An 18621-nucleotide genomic window follows, 5' to 3' on the forward strand; every position below is an offset into this window, starting at 1 on the left:
ATGGACGTACTGTGTCCCCGGTACCAAATTCCATCTAGGTTCCATTTCACTAGGCAAGTGATTCCCGTATTGTACAGGGACATTAAGAAAAGTTTCTTCAGTCTCATGAAAAATGCAGTTGTACCCACTGTCCACTTAACCACGGACATGTGGACAAGTGGAGCAGGGCAAACTAAGGACTACATGACTGTGACAGCGCACTGGGTAAATGAATTGCCTTCCACAACAACAACAGCAGCATACAGCATCTCACAAATGCTAACTCATTCCTAGGCAGGCTACACTGTGTATCACCAGTTTCTGTAAGAGGACAACCACTTACAGAAACTGAGGGACATCATTGCACAATGGCTTACCCCACTTAGACTCTCCTGGGGATTTGTGATATTGGACAATGCCACCAATATTGTGAGTGCATTACATCTGGGTAAATTCCAGCACATCCCATTGTTTTGCACACACTATTAATTTGGTGGTGCAGAATTTATTGAAAAATGACAGGGGCGTGAGGAAGATGCTGTTGGTGCTCCAAAAAATTGCGAGCCACTTTTGACACCGAGTGACTGCGTGCCGAAGACTGGAGTGCCAGAATACACTCCTGAACCTGCCCTGCATCACCTGAAGCAAGATATAGTAACGAGGTGGAATTCAACCCTCTATATGGAGGTGCAGCAAAAGGCCATTTTAAGCCTATACATCCACCTATTTTATAGGCAAAGGAGGGAAAATGCAAATGACTCAAGCGCAGTGGAGAATGATTTCCGTGTTGTGCAAAGTTCTCCAACCCTTCGACCTTGCCACATGTGAATTCAGTTCAGACATTGCCAGCTTGAGTCTTGTTCCACTCATCAGGCTTTTGCAGGAGCAGCTTTAGAAATTAAAGGAGGAGCTAAGACTGAATGATTCCGCTAAGTATGTGGGACTTGTGGATGGATCCCTTCATTCACTTTGCCAGGATTCAAAGGTGGTCAATCTGTTGGAATAAGAGCACTACACTTTGGCCACCATGCTCGATCCTAGGTTTAAAGCCTAGGTTGTATCTCTCTTTCTGGGGGACACAAGTCTGCAGAAGTGCAAAGACCTGCTGGTGAAAAAATTGTCAGCTCAAGTGGTACGTGACCCATCAACAGCTCCTCCTTCATTTTCTCCTGCAACTGCAAGGAAAATAATAAAATGTACTAGCCAACCCACTGGCAGTGATGCAGGGCAGTCAGGAGCAAGTGTTGACATCTGGTCCGGACTGAAGGAGCTGCCAACAATTACTGACATGTCTACCGTCACTGCATATGATGCTGTCACCATTGAAAGAATGGTGAGGATTATATTGGTGACAGTATCCAAGTAGGCATGTCAGACAGTCCATATGTACAGTATACTGGCAGGAAGAAGAGGCAATTTGGAGGCCCTTGCACAAACTGGCTTTATTTTACCTAAGTTGCCCCCTTACAGTGTGTATTCCGAAAGAGTGTTTAGTGCAGCCGGTAGCCTTGTTAGCGATCGGCGTAGGAGGTTACTTCCACATAATGTGAAGAAGATGATGTTCATCAAAATTCATTATAAATTCCTCCAGTAAGACCTTTACAAGCAATTGCCTCCAGAAAGTACACAGAGACCTGTGATGGTGGATTCCAGTGGGGACGAATTAATACTCTGTGATGATGAGGATGTAAACACTGAAAGGGGTGAGGAATCGGAGAATGAGGACAACATCTTGCTTCTGTAAAACCAGTTTGTGCAAGGAGAGATTAATTGCTTCTTTTTTGGTGCGGACCCAAACAAACCAATCATTTGAGCCACAGTCGTATGGCAAACCCTGTTGCTGAAATTATTGGTTTGTTAAAGAGTGCATGTCCTGTTTATACAACATAAGGGTGGGTGGGAGGGCCCAAGGAGAATTCCATCTTGCACCTTTTTTTTTCTTTGCATTATGTGCCCTTTGGGGCCTAGTTTTTAAAACTGTCATCATGTCTGCCATTGCAGTGCCACTCCTAGATGGGCCATGTGTTTGTGCCTACAACTTGTGTCACTTAGCTTAGTCAACCAGCTACCTCAGTGCAAACTTTTGGCCTAAACACAATATTGGTGGTCATTCCGGGTTGATCGTATGCTGCCGATTTTCGCAGTGCAGCGATTAAGTAAAAAAATGACAAAAATGCGCATGGTACTTTCACACAAAACTTTGTAGATTTACACAAGCTCGAGCAACGTTTTTTCATCGCTCGAGTGATCGTAGTTTGATTGACAGGAAGTGGGTGTTTCTGGGCGGAAACTGCCCGTTTTCAGGGAGTGTGCTAAAAAACGCAGGCGTGCCAGATAAAAACGCAGGAGTGGCTGGTGAAATGGGGGGAGTGGCTGGCCGAACGCAGGGCGTGTTTGTGACATCAAACCAGGAACTAAACGGACTGAGGTGATCACAGTCTAGGAGTAGGTCTGGAGCTACTCAGAAACTGCAGCAAATTATTTAGTAGCAGTTCTGCTAATCTGTCGTTCGCTATTCTGCTAAGCTAAGATACACTCCCAGAGGGCGGCGGCCTAGCATGTGCAATGCTGCTAATAGCAGCTAGCGAGCGAACAACTCAGAATGACCACCATTGTGTGGTGTGAGGTGTTCAGAATAGACTGGAAATTAGTGGAAATAATTGTTATTGAGGTTAATAATACAGTAGGAACAAAAAAAAAATTCTGTAGTTTTTAGCTGTTTTTATGTTGTTGTATTTTTAGAAATCCAGATCCAAAACCAATACTCGAAAGGGTGGTTTTGTCAAAACCAGTCCAGATCCAAAACACGAACAGAGATTCAGATCCAAAACCAAGACACAAAACACGAAAAGTGTCCGGCGCACATTTCTATTTTGAACCAAAAACTTATTGAACTGTAGTACAGCACAAAATGTGGACAATAAGATAATATATGAATGAACACCAGAAGTAAACAGAAAGCACTAAAGAAAATAGATTAAAATGTAACTTTTGTTAAATAAAGAGACTTGTGGGTGCTTATTCTATTCCAGTTGTACAGTCATGATGTGCAGCTGTGCATACTGTATCATTTAAGGGGGGTACTCACGGAGCGATCGCAGCTTAAAATCTAAGCAATCTGACTAGATTGCTTATATTTTAAGCAGCGATCACTCCGTGTGTACCCCTCACAGCGATAGCGATGCGCAGCCCCGCAGCCGCGCGAGCAGATCGCTCACTTCATACGCTGGATGAAATGAGCCGCCCCCCGTCTCCCCCCGCATGCTCAGCACACATCGCACTGTGCTGAGCGGGGGGAGAGATGTGTGCTGAGCGAACTGCTCAGCACACATCTCTCCCCAAAACGACGAGCAATTTATCAGTCACAAGTTGACACTGTTATCAGTTTTCTGACAGCATTTCACTAAAATTGTTCACAATTGAGTTGGTGTCATGGTTTAATGAAGCAAAAAGATATCATCTAACTAGAAGGAATGTTAATAGAATGTTGTGAAATTAACTAAAACTCTCCAAGAGTGCTTTGAATAAAAAGAGAAATAATTTCACTTACTTCAGATTCACACAGTGACTTACTTCAGATTCACACAAAAGACAGTAGTGCTGAAATAAAAATGTTGAAGAGTATTTCAACAGTTCAGAAAGAAGTTTTCCTTTAGCTTTTAATTTTAAGAAAATGCAACAAAAAAAAAATATGAAAACAGAAGCAAGATTTAGAACAGTCACTTATTGAGGAAAAATAATTTTAAGCAAATATATAGAAGAACATAATTAAACTTATGTAAATGCTTGTGATAAAGAAAAAACAGAGCTCTGCTCATGGCTAGTATTCTAAAATAGTGATTGAAGATTAATATGTAATTATAATATCTAGAAGCAACTTTATTGGATGACATAGAGGTCTTGAAAAGTGTTATAGATTAAACAGTTTTAACCCCATAAGCTATTCTAACCATTTACAGTCCACACACGAGTTTACATATTTTCTATTTTTTCACTTTCAGATCCTGCTGACCATAAACCAACAATCCTGTGTAACTGGTTCATACAGCCCAATAAGTATCTCTGCAGTTTAGCTAGACCAATATGCAATTAGTGTTTCAATACCTATTTCCCATACCTCCCAACTGTCCCAAATACTGACAGTCCTACTAATTGGACTCTGTCCTGCTGTCCCACCCATGGGTCGTTGTGCCCCGTGGGTGTGCAAAGGGGGGGGTAGGTGTACAGTTGGGAATGCTAGTGATCACCATTGCTCTGCTCTGCAAAGCAGCTGATGATCCCTGAATAGATGCTGTGCACATGTGCACAGCATCTGTCAGTGCAGGAAGGGGAGCTGAGGGCTGACCAGCCACTCAGGGAGCGCTGGGCATGCCCCAAAAGATAGGGATGCTAGTCCCCACCCCTCCACCTGAGGCTCTACACCATCCAACCGAGGTTCTGCCCCCTTTCCATATGCAACAGCGAATCCAAAGTGGCAGGTCCCAACTCAAGACCCTTGAGAGGTCCCAACTCAAGACCCTTGAGAGGTATGAATTCCCTATAAATTGTAAGCTTGTGTGCAGGACTCTCTTATCACTGAGCCTGTCTGTTATTACCCAGTATTGCTTTATTACTGTTTGTTCCCAATTGTAAAGTGCAACTGAATATGTTGGTGCTGTGTAAACAACTGGTAGTTGTCACGGCTGAGGTTGTTAGTAAATCCGGACTAGGTTGAGCTGCTGGGTTTTGACTTAATATTTCCTTTCCAAATCATGTCCAATCAACTGAATTTACCACAGATTAACTCAAATTAAGCTGTAGGAACATCTCAAGGATGATCAGTGGAAACAGGATGCACCTGAGCATATTTTGGGCTTCATGGCAAAGGCTGTGAATACATATGTACATGTGAATTCTTAGTTTTAAAAAAAATGAATTTGCAAAAATCTCAAAACCATTTTTTTCAGGCTGTCATTATGGGGTATTGGTGGTCATTCCGAGTTGTTCGCTCGCAAGCTGCTTTTAGCAGCTTTGCACACGCTAAGCCGCCGCCTACTGGGAGTGAATCTTAGCATAGTAAAATTGCGAACGAAAGATTAGAAGAATTGCGAATAGACACTTCTTAGCAGTTTCTGAGTAGCTCCAGACTTACTCGGCAACTGTGATCAGTTCAGTCAGTTTCGTTCCCGGTTTGACGTCACAAACACTCCCAGCGTTCGCCCAGACACTCCCCCCGTTTCTTCAGACACTCCCGCGTTTTTCGGCCCAGAAACACCCACTTCCTGTCAATCACATTACGATCACCAGAACGAAGAAAAAACCTTGTAATGCCGTGAGTAAAATACCTAACTGCATAGCAAATTTACTTGGCGCAGTCGCAGTGCGAACATTGCGCATGCGCAATTAGCGGAAAATCGCTGCAATGCGAAGAAAATTACTGAGCGAACAACTCGGAATGAGGGCCCTTGTGTGTAGAATTTTGAGTGAAAAAATTAATTTATTCCAGTTTGGAATAAGGCTGTAACATAACAAAATGTGGGAAAAGTGAAGCGCTGTGAATACTTTCCGGATGCACTGTAAATAAACATTCAAGTACATATTCAAAATGCTCAGACTCAAGCATGCACAAGTTTTATTTATTTATTACTTTATTCGTCACTCAATTTTTCATGGGGGCATTATCAATCTGATCCCTATTCTTTGGGCTAATACAAAGATATTCCAGTACTGCCCTCCGACAGTATGAGCTGCCTTCTTAAACCAGAGGTATTACCAGGGCTGTTTGTAGATAATTTGGCTCCCAGTGCGAGCAGTAAAAAAATGCACCCCTCCATAGACATTCAAAAATGCGCAACCCATAGACATTAAAAAACTATTTTGCAAGTGTCGAAAGCGCACAAGCTCCCAGTGAGGAATACATGGCCTCACTAAAATTTGTGTGGACTCGCAGGAAACCTAACACCAGTTTTTGCACCAACAGACCTCGGTCACCACAGAAAAAAAATAACATTCCATCATATTAAGCCCCACTCCTTGCACCATCTTATGCCCCAGCATCATTTAATGCCACACATCGCAATGCCCATTATACATGTAAGCTTCAAATTACTTTAAATGACTTGCTCATTGAAAGGGGTTTTATGCACTGGGTGTCATGCTCATTGCCAGGGGTGTGTAATGCTCATTGCCAGGGGTTTCATGCTCTGGCTCTGTGTGTCATGCTCATTCCCAGGGGTGGGTAATGCTCATTGCTACATGTAATGCTCTTTGCCAGGGGTAATACTCATTGCCAGGGATGTAGCAGTGCTGGTGCCAGCCCAACAGCACTGCTATTCTGCTCCCTCTCCTCCCACCCATAGTACTCCATTTGGGGATGGAGTTTTGCTAAATTATGTGGTTGCTTCATGACATCACAAAGCAACCACATCATTCTACAAAACTCTGCCCGCGAGCAGAGTACTATGGGAGAGAGGAGGGGGAGCAGGATAGGAGCCTGCAAGTGCCACGGTTGGTGACCTGCCACTCGAAACAACACTGGTATTACCCCTTACCAACAAAACATACAATAAACACAATAGGTTAAAAAAAATGGTTCTACTGTATTACCTTGGAGAAACTAAAGTTCATATCAATAGTTTCTTAGTATAAAAATTCCCAACAGAAAGATATTTCAGGTAAATAGAAAATCACTCATATGATGATGATATCTGTGATAGCTTATAAAATGGGGAAAATATTACAAATGAGTTCACTTGGTGTTATATATTACATATGATGACACTGTCAGCAATAACAACCAAGTATACAATTCAGTAAACATGCAAAGGAACAAAACCTTCAGACTGATGGATGCTGAACCAATTCCAGTCCCAGTGGTTATATAGAAGAAAGTATTTAATCATGCACTTACAGTACATAACTATAGGAACTATATCCTCAGGGACATATAAAAATAAAAAGTATACATACAGTACAGTGATGTCTTCTTATTAAGGGAATGTGAAAATCCCAAATTTGTCACTTATAGCAGAAAATCTTGTAAAACAGGCAGAAGTAAATCTTTCTTGTAGTGGGATGTATATTCAAACATATTACGATACATTGTTCATATAAAAGAAAACAAGGAAGGGCACATAAATTATAATACTGCTAAGGCTCTAATGTTAGAAGCTACAAATGTCTGAGCTCACATTAAAATGATGGATACCCAGGATTAAATTAGCTACATATTAAAAGTGAATCATTGAAAATTAATGTATTCCTCAAACAGATGGGACATAAAAATACATATAAACATCCCCAAACGTGGAGAGAACAGCTCCCTACTGGAAATACTGTAGGTTAAAATGAAGCTCATCACAAACTCAGGTCCTTTCTAAAGTCCTGGGAAAACAGCTTTGATCTGTGATGGTCAGATGTTACCAAACAAACTCTGGTAGGTGAATGGTCCCAAAAGAATACACCGACCCAAAGCATTTCAAAGCTTTGGGATTTCTTTATCAAAGTGTACTTTAATGGGGCCCACTTGCAATATTAATGCCAGTCAACTTGAACCATGTGACATTATGTCAGCGGCAAGTATAATAAGCACCATTAACACGTGTCCAGGGATGGAAAACTAGACCTGGAAATTTCTGGTAGCAGCCCTAAAGGGGGCAGGGTCTGCTGAAGAGGTGGGATCTGTCTAGGGGTGACGGGATCCCTACTCATAGAGTTTGATTCTGAGTTGGACACAGTTGCAGCATTCCTTGCAACTTTTGCTGCAGTTACACCTGTGCCACACAGTATGATCCAAAATGACTTTATGCCACACAGTATGAGCCAAAATCACATTACACCACACAGTATGAGCCGAAATTCACATTATGCCACACAGTATGAGCTGAGATTCACATTATGGGGTATATTCAATAAGTGTCGGAAGCTGCTGTCTTGTCGGAAAGAATGCAGCATCTGACAGATTTAAGTAGAAGAGGTTCCGACCTATTTATTAGGGGGCCATTTGTTGGAAAGCTATCAGAATGCACGCATGGAGAGCAGGAACCCAGCGGCTGCAACAGCATAGCAGGAGGATGGGGTACCGCTGCCGCTCATGGCAACATCCACCCTGCTTGCTGGAGCCGGGTGGATGCTGCCATGAGGTCCAGCGGTGGTGCCCCATCCTCCTGCTATGCTGCTGCAGCCGCGGGGTTCCTGCTATCTCCCATCTCCTCCTCTCAGCTTCCTCATCTCCTCAAAACTACTTTTTTAAAGTTGGATTGAGATTGTCAGGAACGGCCAAGTCCATTAAACAGGTCCTGTTGGATCCATTCCGACAAATGCATGTTGGAATGGATCCGACTTTAATTGAATATACCCCTGGCAACCGGCTGTAAACAAATAAGGGACTACATGAGAGTCCTCATGAGGACTCTCATGTAATCCCTTATTTGTTTACAGCCGGTTGCCATGGCCCCCGATGCCGGATGGGTGATGTCACTTCCAGCGCGACGGGTCCAGAAGTGCCCGCTGCAGGAAGGTGGCCGCAGGGACCGGGAGCCCGCAGTGACAAACGGGGAGGGGGTAAGTCCATTAAGGTATTTAAGGTTATTGTCATTTAAGCTTTGTCTGAAGAAGGGGAGACATCCCCGAAACGTCACCAATAAAGCACGCCCCATGGGGCTTTTATGCACGTTATTCCCATTGCTTAACAAGTCTCTGAGTGCCACCTACTACATTGGAATTTTATATATATATATATATATATATATATATATATATGTGTATGTGTTACATATAATTACACATACTGTATGTAATTATATATATAGTGCAGCTAGTTCTTATAATAACATAGGCACCATAACAACTTGCAGCCAGGCAGAATTGGCTGGGTGCCGGCTTCTGTTATTGCACCTGTTCTGATGAAGCTGAAGGTGGAGTCGTTAGTCACAGCTTGGACTTTGCAACCAAGGACTAATTGGGAAACTGCTGCGGCTGCGCATGCAGAGCAGCTCCTCTGGTGGCCATGTTTAATTTTTATGGAGCTTCTGCGCATGTGCAGAAGTATTACTTAAAGTTGCCGGGTCGGAGCAGCGGCCTGGTACAGGGGTGATGGGTGGCCGCTGAAGGGACAGCTGGACCAGCCAACCAGGATCTGGTCTGGAGTCCTGGCGTCCCAATCCGTCACTGTCCCCAGGTGAAATACTTTTGTTAAATAGATGTAGTTCTATTTGCAAACACTGAATACCAGCATATTCTAATTCACATTTTGTGACCTCCGGCTCCAAGCATAACAGCGCATGGAACACGGTAGTGTTGTACATAAATAGGATGGAAAATACATGGATGGATTTTAAACCATACAATAGATATGAAGCTGAGCCGTTAATGAAATGCTTGATAATGTTAGCAGGGTGAGCAATGCTTAATCAGCTGGCACATTTTATAGGCAGTCGGACTGTGGGCCTAATTCAAAGTTGATCGCAGCAGCAGATATTACATGTGCAGAGAGAGTTAGATTTGGGTGTGATGTGTTCAAAACGAAATCTAATTTGCAGTGTAAAAATAAAGCAACCAATATTTACCCTGCACAGAAACAAAATAACCCACCCAAATCTAACTCTTTCTGCAAATGTTATATGTGCACATGGTTTTTCCCAACTGCTAACAAATTTGCTGCTGTGATAAACTCTGAATTACCCCCTGTGTTAGATTAGTGCTAGGATCACCAAGAAGAAATTATTTTGTTAATGAGAAAATTGTCACCTAGACAAATAAAGCAAACTGTTAAAACCAAAGTGACATTGTGAGCATCAACAAAATGACACAATACTGCACAAGCAGTTGTTTCAAATGTAAACTGAAAATTGTTTGGTGTATGTCTGCTTTCTGTTTGTGAATTGATCATCTGGAAATTCTGAATTTTTAAATTCTAATGAAAAAATCCAGAAATTAATTAATCCATATGCCCGTGTCCAGTTTTTTACCAAAAGCTCTATTTCAATTACAGAAAATACTATCCTAGATATATACTGTAACAGGAAAACATTATAATATAATGATATGGGTACTGTGCACTATTATGCTTAGTGCGGAGACCAAGAAGGGATATGATCAACATCTACAAATATATAAGGGGACAATACACAGAGCTTGCGCTGGACATGTTTTTGGTTAGATCAACACAGAGGACTCGTGGACACTCGCTCAGGTTAGAGGAGAGGAGATTCCGAACAATACGGCGTAAAGGCTTTTTCACGGTAAGGACAATACATGTTTGGAATTCCCTGCCCGAGGGAGTTGTAATGGCGGAATCTGTCAACACCTTTAAGAATGGGTTAGATAAATTCCTAATGGATAAGGATATCCAGGGGTATGGTGCATAGTCATGCATTATAGTTATTATAAATAGGGATAAAATGTAACGGCTGACAGCAGCATCAATCAGAAATTTTAGTCAAATCATCATGCATAGGAGACCACAAATAGGTTGAACTCGATGGACAATTGTCTTTTTTCAACCTCAAATACTATGTTACTATGTATGTTACTATGTAACTACTGAAATATTTTGATTGACTTTACATTTTTTTTTTACTTTTAGATGATTAATTATCTATTTAAAACCTATTAAAATGTGAATTTCTAAATCTTCTGAATCCAGCACAGAGGGTTTACAGGCTATCCATTAGTAAAATGCTGACTTGTACAGTACTTTACAAGCAATACTTTCATTTTCTACTTTGTAATATAGTGTGTTTTGTTAGCCATATTAAATTTTGCAATCTCATTTCAAATTCACAGAAGAAGCTCTTTGAAGTATAAATTATAAAAGAATATATTTATAATATTTCTGTCACTTCTGTCCACTTGTGTTTTACTACAATGTTATACTGCTTATTAAGATTATGATTGCGATGCTCTTCCTTTATTACCTGGTGGTCTAACCTTTAGAAGCCTAAGGAGTTTCCATGGATTAAACAATAAATTTTCTTCTAACAACCTCATTTAATGCTTCTATAAAATTGATAAGTTTCCTGATGCTTGTTCACTGACATGTGCTATAAATACATTACCCATAAATTTATAAATTTAATCTCCAGTGGTCCATACCAAACAATAATAAAAGCTTACAAGGTAAGAAAGACAAACACAAGTCTGTTTTATTTATTTATTAATGTATTTGTTTATATTATTGCAGCCTTTTAACTACTTTAATTAACTCATAAATGTAAAATTATATGAATATTGTATGTGGTGAATTGTTTTTATTAACTTGAAATAATCTACTCGTTAATATGAAGCTCTGGAATATAAACTGTCACACATTTGAAATAATACTCTGGTAATTATTTTATAGCTACATTACATTTGCATCTTTTCAATCTTTCTATATAATATACATTCTATCATAGTAACTCATTACATGGTTTAAACATAACCTTACAAATTTCTTTTTTACTCTTTATTCTGATTTGCTTTTAATATGATGATCTGTGTGCCAGGTTACATTGATGTGAATTTGTGGCAGGAAATTAAATAATTTGACACAAAGGGATACATGTAATAGCTTGTAATTTGCAAAAATCTATTTTTTGGCTATTTTTCTAGCGATTTACAATCTACCATATGTAAAAAGAGCTAAATCACAACAAAGGGTGATTGCTTTGGAAAGCTATAATAGCGAAACAGACTATCTTACCAAGCTGTGATGTGTATGGTGTACAGCTGCTTGGGGTAGACATACAAATGAGTCATTTTACATCTCTGCTACAAGCGCAGACATTCACACCTCCTAGTTGCAGTATGTAAATATCCTTGTTGGTGAGCTAAGGTGCTAGAGAATCCACGTCATGCAATACACAGCTGAACTGCTGGTGGGCAACTGCTCCACCGATGAAAACTTTCCCCTTTGCTACAATACTGTATCTTGCCTGATGTGCCCATCCATGTGTACACACACACACACACACACACACACACACACACACACACACACACACACACACACACACACACACACACACACACACACACACTTACATTTAAAAAAAAACACAGAAAAAGCTAGAAGCACAAGTCAAAATGCACTTTGAAAATCAAGATGTACTTTAGTTTTCAATAAAAGGAGAGTATTTCATGTTGGCCATTTGTAGGGTACTGCTGCGTAACTGAAATCATGCTCCACACTTTTTACCCACCTCTCATTTGTATGCAAAGTCACAGATATGGCTTTGAAGCCAATCACTACAGACATTGTCTTTAGCAGCTTGGACATTGTCAGTAGGTGTTGGGTATGAAATGCCAGTGGTCGGGATGCCGGCAACCATATGATCGAACATGGCATCCCAACAGTGAGAATCTCAACACTGGATGGGGGAAAGGATTTTACCTGGAGTTCAATTCCCATTTAAGCCAGGAGCATTTAGCAATGTGATTTTGTAATCAATCTTTTTTTAATCTACAGTACAGTATTTTTTATTTTTATTTTTGCATTACTCTGCACTTCATACATTGGCAAACAAGACACTAATTTTTCTTTTTAATGTACACTACTGTAACTGTAGTGACTACACTCATTACCGTCCACAGTGCTTCTTTTACTGAATGTAAACCTTCACTACACACTGGTGTACTGCTTGAATGGCTACCAGTGGCGGCTCCAGAGGTAGGGCTGCAGGTCAGTTCAAATTTCTGGGGAGCCTCACCAACTGCCAAGTGTCTTTACACAAATGCCAGTTCTGTGATATACAGTACATTGTATGTGTATGATTAGTGTAATGTTGAGCAAGCTGCTAGTGAAAATGTCTGTAGTAATTAGTGTCAAATCTATCTGTGTGGCACTGCATAGGAATGAATGGTGGGTATTAGATGCGGAGCATGCAGTTAGTTAAGCAGCAGTGCCTAACCAGTGGCCAACATGACTTTATCTCCTTTTATTGAAAGCCGAGAGTGCATCTTCACACAACTGCAGTTATGTTTACTGATTAGCATCATGTTGAGCAAGCTGCTAGCGGTAATATCTACAGATGAAGCCATGCTCATCTATCCCTTTAATAGGATTAATTGAGCCAGTGCAGTCGGATTTAATCCCCTGCTATAATGACTTAATCCCCTGCTGTATTGTTCTCTCTGTATTGTATTGCAGCTGAGAAGATGAAAGGCTTATGCTAATAAACCTTGGTGCAGCTAGGCGCACCAGGGAAGGCTAGATGAGCATGGCTTAATCTGTATAGTGGTTAGCGGCAGAGCTATCTCTGTGACATTAGATAGAAATGAAGGGTGGAGGGAGATGCAAAGTCATACAGTGAGTAAAGCAGCAGTACCCTGCAAGTGGTCTGCATGACTTCCTCTGCTCTTATTGAAAGCTAAAGGTGCATCTTTGTTAACGAAGTGCATTGCGACTTGTGCTGTGCGTTTTTGGCTTTGTCCATGTTTTTAGTGAAGTGTGTGTGCCTTAATGTGTGTGCACATGAATGTGGGTTGATTGGTCAAGATACAGTATTACCATACCGTAAAAAGAAGAAAACTTTATGAATCTGGCCTTAATGGGAATCAAACTCTAGCTGACCATTATGTTAAGCATTCACCATAGCCACTAACCTACGGAGGCCAACGATAAGCTTATTCACACTTGTTGTTTGGTGGAACTAAAAGGTCTCTCCCTGTATTGCACAAGATGCATGCTTTCATCTTATAAGCATATCAATAAAGTCTGTTCTCATGCTGTATGTGTCTGTTCACATGCTGTACATGCAGTTGAGATGCAAAAGTGATGCAAAATTCCCAATAGAGTTGATAATGTAAGATAAGGGATGTTAACCAGTTCAGAGGCATACTACATATCCCAGCAGGCTTGCCGTGACATTTTGGCACAGTAATTGTTGGCTGGCACTTGACTCACACTGAATGATTTAATCCTTTATCACTCGGGGTGTGTGCTGGGCAATTTTTCGGGTTATGTGTTTTGGTTTTGGATCTGGATCTCTTTTGTGTTTTGGATCTGTATTGGTTTTGCCAAAACTGCCCTTGAGGGTTTTGGATCTGTTTTTTTTTTCTTAAAACATCATAAAAACAGCTAAAATAACAGAATTTAATTTGGGGGTGTTTTTGTTCCTACAGTATTATTAACTTCAATAACATTCATTTCCAGTCTATTCTGAACACCCCACAGGTTGCAATATTGTTTTTATCCAGTTTAGGCCAAAAGGTTGCACCAAGGTAGCTGGATGACTAAGCTAAGCGACAACAGTGGGCAGCAAACATTTGGTAGTTAACAATTTATTTTTAAATGCTGTAATCATTTGTTCACATTATTTAAAAATTAGGATCAAGTTCTTCTGTTCCTCAAAGATATATTTGATATGCAGATGGTTCACTATACAAGTGTGGAGAGTTTATTTATATTCATTTAAATTTAGTTAATTTTTATTTATTATTAATAGTATTCATTTGAATTAATAACAAAGTGGTGATAAGAAAAATTATGAAAATAGGACAATACATTATAACATAAGAATATGAGCTACAGACACAGCACCCTGAAATGGACAGAGCATGCCTGGATGTATATTGAGAGGATACAGTACAAAATATTAAAACAAAATATGTCTTTTATTTTGGGTGGAGTGACAGAACACCCCTAGATGGACAGAGCAGCTGCAGTCCCTGGATGTATACTGGGATGACACAGCACAAAATATTAATTTAAATCAAAATGTAAATATTATTTTTTATATCACACACTGAGGTTACAGTGTCGCACAAATGAGTCAAAAGTATGTATTATGTTTTATATCATGCACTGGCGGTTACAGTGTTGCACAAATAAGTCAGAAATATATATAATTACACACTGCGGTTGACATTCAACGACAGCGTCGCATAAATTAGTCAGAAATATGTAGAAGTATTTTTTATATCACAGAGCAGCGGTTACAGTGTCGCACAAATGAGTCAAAAGTATGTATTATTTTTATATCACACACTGGCGGTTACAGTGTTGCACAAATGAGTCAGAAATATATATAATTACACACTGCTGTTGACTTTCACCGAAGGCGTCACACAAATGAGTCAGAAATATATAGAAGTATTTTTTATATCATACACTGGTGGTTACAGTGTTGCACAAATGACTCAGAAATATATCTAATTACACACTGCGGTTGATCTTCACCGACAGCATCGCACAATACATGTACAGTATGAGTAGGAAATAATAAACTATGGTCTGACTGGCAGTGTCACAGTACTTATGAAAATAAAATAAAAATTGTATAATACACAGAGTACAGTACAAACAAAAAATATATAATTATAATTTTAGGCTTTTTGTGTTTAGCTCTTATTATTATAATTTTACACGGAACATCTTGATGGTTGGACAGATCATCCCTTTCAGATAAAACAGAGAGAGCACCCCTTTCAGATACAGACAGAGAGAGCACCCGCCCCATGCCACACCAGACAACACAGTACTGGAGATGGACATGTCCATCCAGTACACTCTCCACAGCTGGAGTGAAGATGACGCTGATGCACAGGACTTATATAGAATCCAAAACCCACTAGAATCTGACAGCAGGAAGATGACGTTCAGCCTTGCTTTGGTATCCGAGTAAGGTGGGAAGTTCTGAGCTGGACTCAGATCATGGCTCGGATTGCAATGTTCGGTTGGTTCGGTTCCCCGAGAACTGTGCCCACTCACCCCTATTAATTACACACTCTTTGCTGGTGCACAGTCCTCTTACCTTGTTAAGTAGAATCCGTCTTTCAGACAACAACAAACCGCAGCTCTCCATCCATGTCCCAAATGAAACTTCCCATGGTTCTGTCAGCCAATCAGTGAGCGGTGCCTCAGAAGCTATACTGTATTAGCTATTTGATGCATGCACAGTGTAGTATCATAAAAATGTAATCTGGGGGACAGAAGGTAGTATTACACTCTCTGGCGTTTCCAGCATCTCAGTACAATACGCTTCGACTCAATATGCCATGATGCAACTTAATACACCAAGCTGTGACACGGCATGGCGCACGTAGCATGTAGCAGGGCATGCTACATAGTGTATGGATGCTAGATGTAAGACTACACATCTGTAAAATTAATAAAAAATTGACCAAAGTATAATGCTGGAGGCAATAATCCCAGGTGAAGGCAGGTCAGGAAAAGTATTTATAGGAATATTTAACACATACTTACCTATTCTTCCAATGGACCCACAGAAGAGTATGTGCATGTACACAATTCCTCTTCACATGGAAAAGATGGCAGCACCTAATGATTTGATTTTCAGAGAATTTCATAATCTTGACCCTGCCCTCTTTCCTCTTTTCCCATTTTCATACACAGCACTGCAGCTGCTGTGCAGGGCTACTAGCAGCCAGTAACCCTGTGCTAGGGCTTGATTGAGCATACATAAAACTCAGTGAGTGTGACTATGTGCTTTCAGTCAGCAGACCAAATGCCCCCAACCAGTGTTGGACTGGGGCATGAAGGGCCCACCGGGGTATGCAGTGATAAATATATATAGTAAATACTGCTAGTGCATGCATTATAATGTATCAGATTAATAACATCATTGCACTGTAAAGAATACACCACAGTCCTGTGCCGTATAATATAACATATGTACGTACTATTTGTGCACAGTCTGGAACCTGTTCCCTTGAGGAGGGGGTGGGCCCCCAGGCATTGGGGCCCACCAGGGTTTTCCCTGTACCCCTGTGGGCCAGTCCAACCCTGCCCCCAACTTACTTAAAGCAGTAGACAGGCCAGGATGTGTGGCCCAAATTGCTAACTTGACATGCTGGGCTCAGTTTCAGTCAGCAGTCTAGTCCTGCCTCCATCTTAAACAGCATTCCGAGATGGATTTGCACCTCATCTGTGCATGCACAAACCATGTACATATTTAATAATTTACTCTAATTTAAACAGAGCAAGTATTATGGCTGAAACTGAGGTCTGTTGTAGGTAGGGGGTTCTGTTACATTTTTTCAACATAACCAGCACCAAATGGAAGAATAGTAGAGATGTTCCAGCCATAAACTATTGCTAATCACAGGGATAAGGTTTCAAGATACTTTAGGGGACATTCAATTAGCCACGATATCGCAATCTGCGATCATGGCTACAGTTATCACACCTACTGTATCTCACAAAAAACATCTTATTGAAGACTATGTGTTCCCATTTTTTGCACCCATCCTATTCCAAAATGGCAAAAATGGGATTTGCGCTAAAATGGGGAAATCTGCCTTTACCCACCAAAAAGCCAAAGTAATATAAGAAAACATTATAGAAGTCTATAAGTGGCCATAATAAAACCATTTTTATTTACTATTAGTTCCATGCCTGTGCAGATTCTAAACCCAAACATATTGGTAATTAAATTGGGTCAAACAGCTTTTATATAATTTTTTTAAATGTTAAAAAATATATAAGCAGTTTTTTTCAGCAAAATAAGTGCTCTTGTTAATTTTGGGGTACATAAAAATGGGAATAATTATAAATTGGGGTCATTTTGGGGGACATTTAAAAGTATTGGAAACAGACCAATAACTCCCACCTGCAAGTCTAAAAACACTTGTCCCACCGATAAAGCACACAAATATAGCTGTTCCATATCTTGTACCCAAATTTCTATCATGTTACATTTTTTTGACCCTAAAAATGACATTGTATCATTGTCCAATTAATAATAATGAAAAACAAGTAAGCACCTAATTAGTTATTCCGGGGGGGGGGGGGGTCCCAGGAGTTTAAAACCAAATATTCCTATATTTTTACCTTAAAATGGGGATTTTGCACTACTTATCACCTGCTCAGAGATGGTAAAGAGAAATTTGCGATAAACACTATGGAGACTTTTCGTTGATAACCTTTCTCAGCTAATTAGATACCTAGTTATCGCAGATGTGATAATTTATTGCAAAAACACATTATCGTGGCTAATTGGATACCCCCTTTAATGGATACTATTTGTTTTCCAAAGTTTTGGTAAATGAGTGGAAATTGATAATTAATTCCCTGGCTGCAAATCTCTAAAATGTAACCTATTTTCAGAATCTGTTGATTTGATTAGCTCACTTCTAGAACAAAACACCTTTGAAATAATTAGTGATGTGCACCGGACATTTTTCGGATTTTGTGTTTTGGTTTCGGATTCGGTTCCGCGGCCGTGTTTTGGATTCGGACGCGTTTTGGCAAAACCTCCCTGAAAATTTTTTGTCGGATTCCGGTGTGTTTTGGATTCGGGTGTTTTTTTTACAAAAAACCCTCAAAAACAGCTTAAATCATAGAATTTGGGGGTCATTTTGATCCCATAGTATTATTAACCTCAATAACCATAATTCCCACTCATTTCCGGTCTATTCTGAACACCTCACACCTCACAATATTATTTTTAGTCCTAAAATTTGCACCAAGGTCGCTGGATGACTAAGCTAAGCGACCCAAGTGGCCGACACAAACACCTGGCCCATCTAGGAGTGGCACTGCAGTGTCAGACAGGATAGCACTTCAAAAAATAGTTCCCAAACAGCACATGATGCAAAGATCAATTAAAGAAAAAAAGAGGTGCAAGATGGAATTGTCCTTGGGCCCTCCCACCCACCGTTATGTTGTATAAACAGGACATGCACACTTTAACAAACCCATCATTTCAGCGACAGGGTCTG

The sequence above is a fragment of the Pseudophryne corroboree genome, chromosome 6, assembly GCF_028390025.1.
Source record: "Pseudophryne corroboree isolate aPseCor3 chromosome 6, aPseCor3.hap2, whole genome shotgun sequence".
Classification (NCBI taxonomy): Eukaryota; Metazoa; Chordata; class Amphibia; order Anura; family Myobatrachidae; genus Pseudophryne; species Pseudophryne corroboree.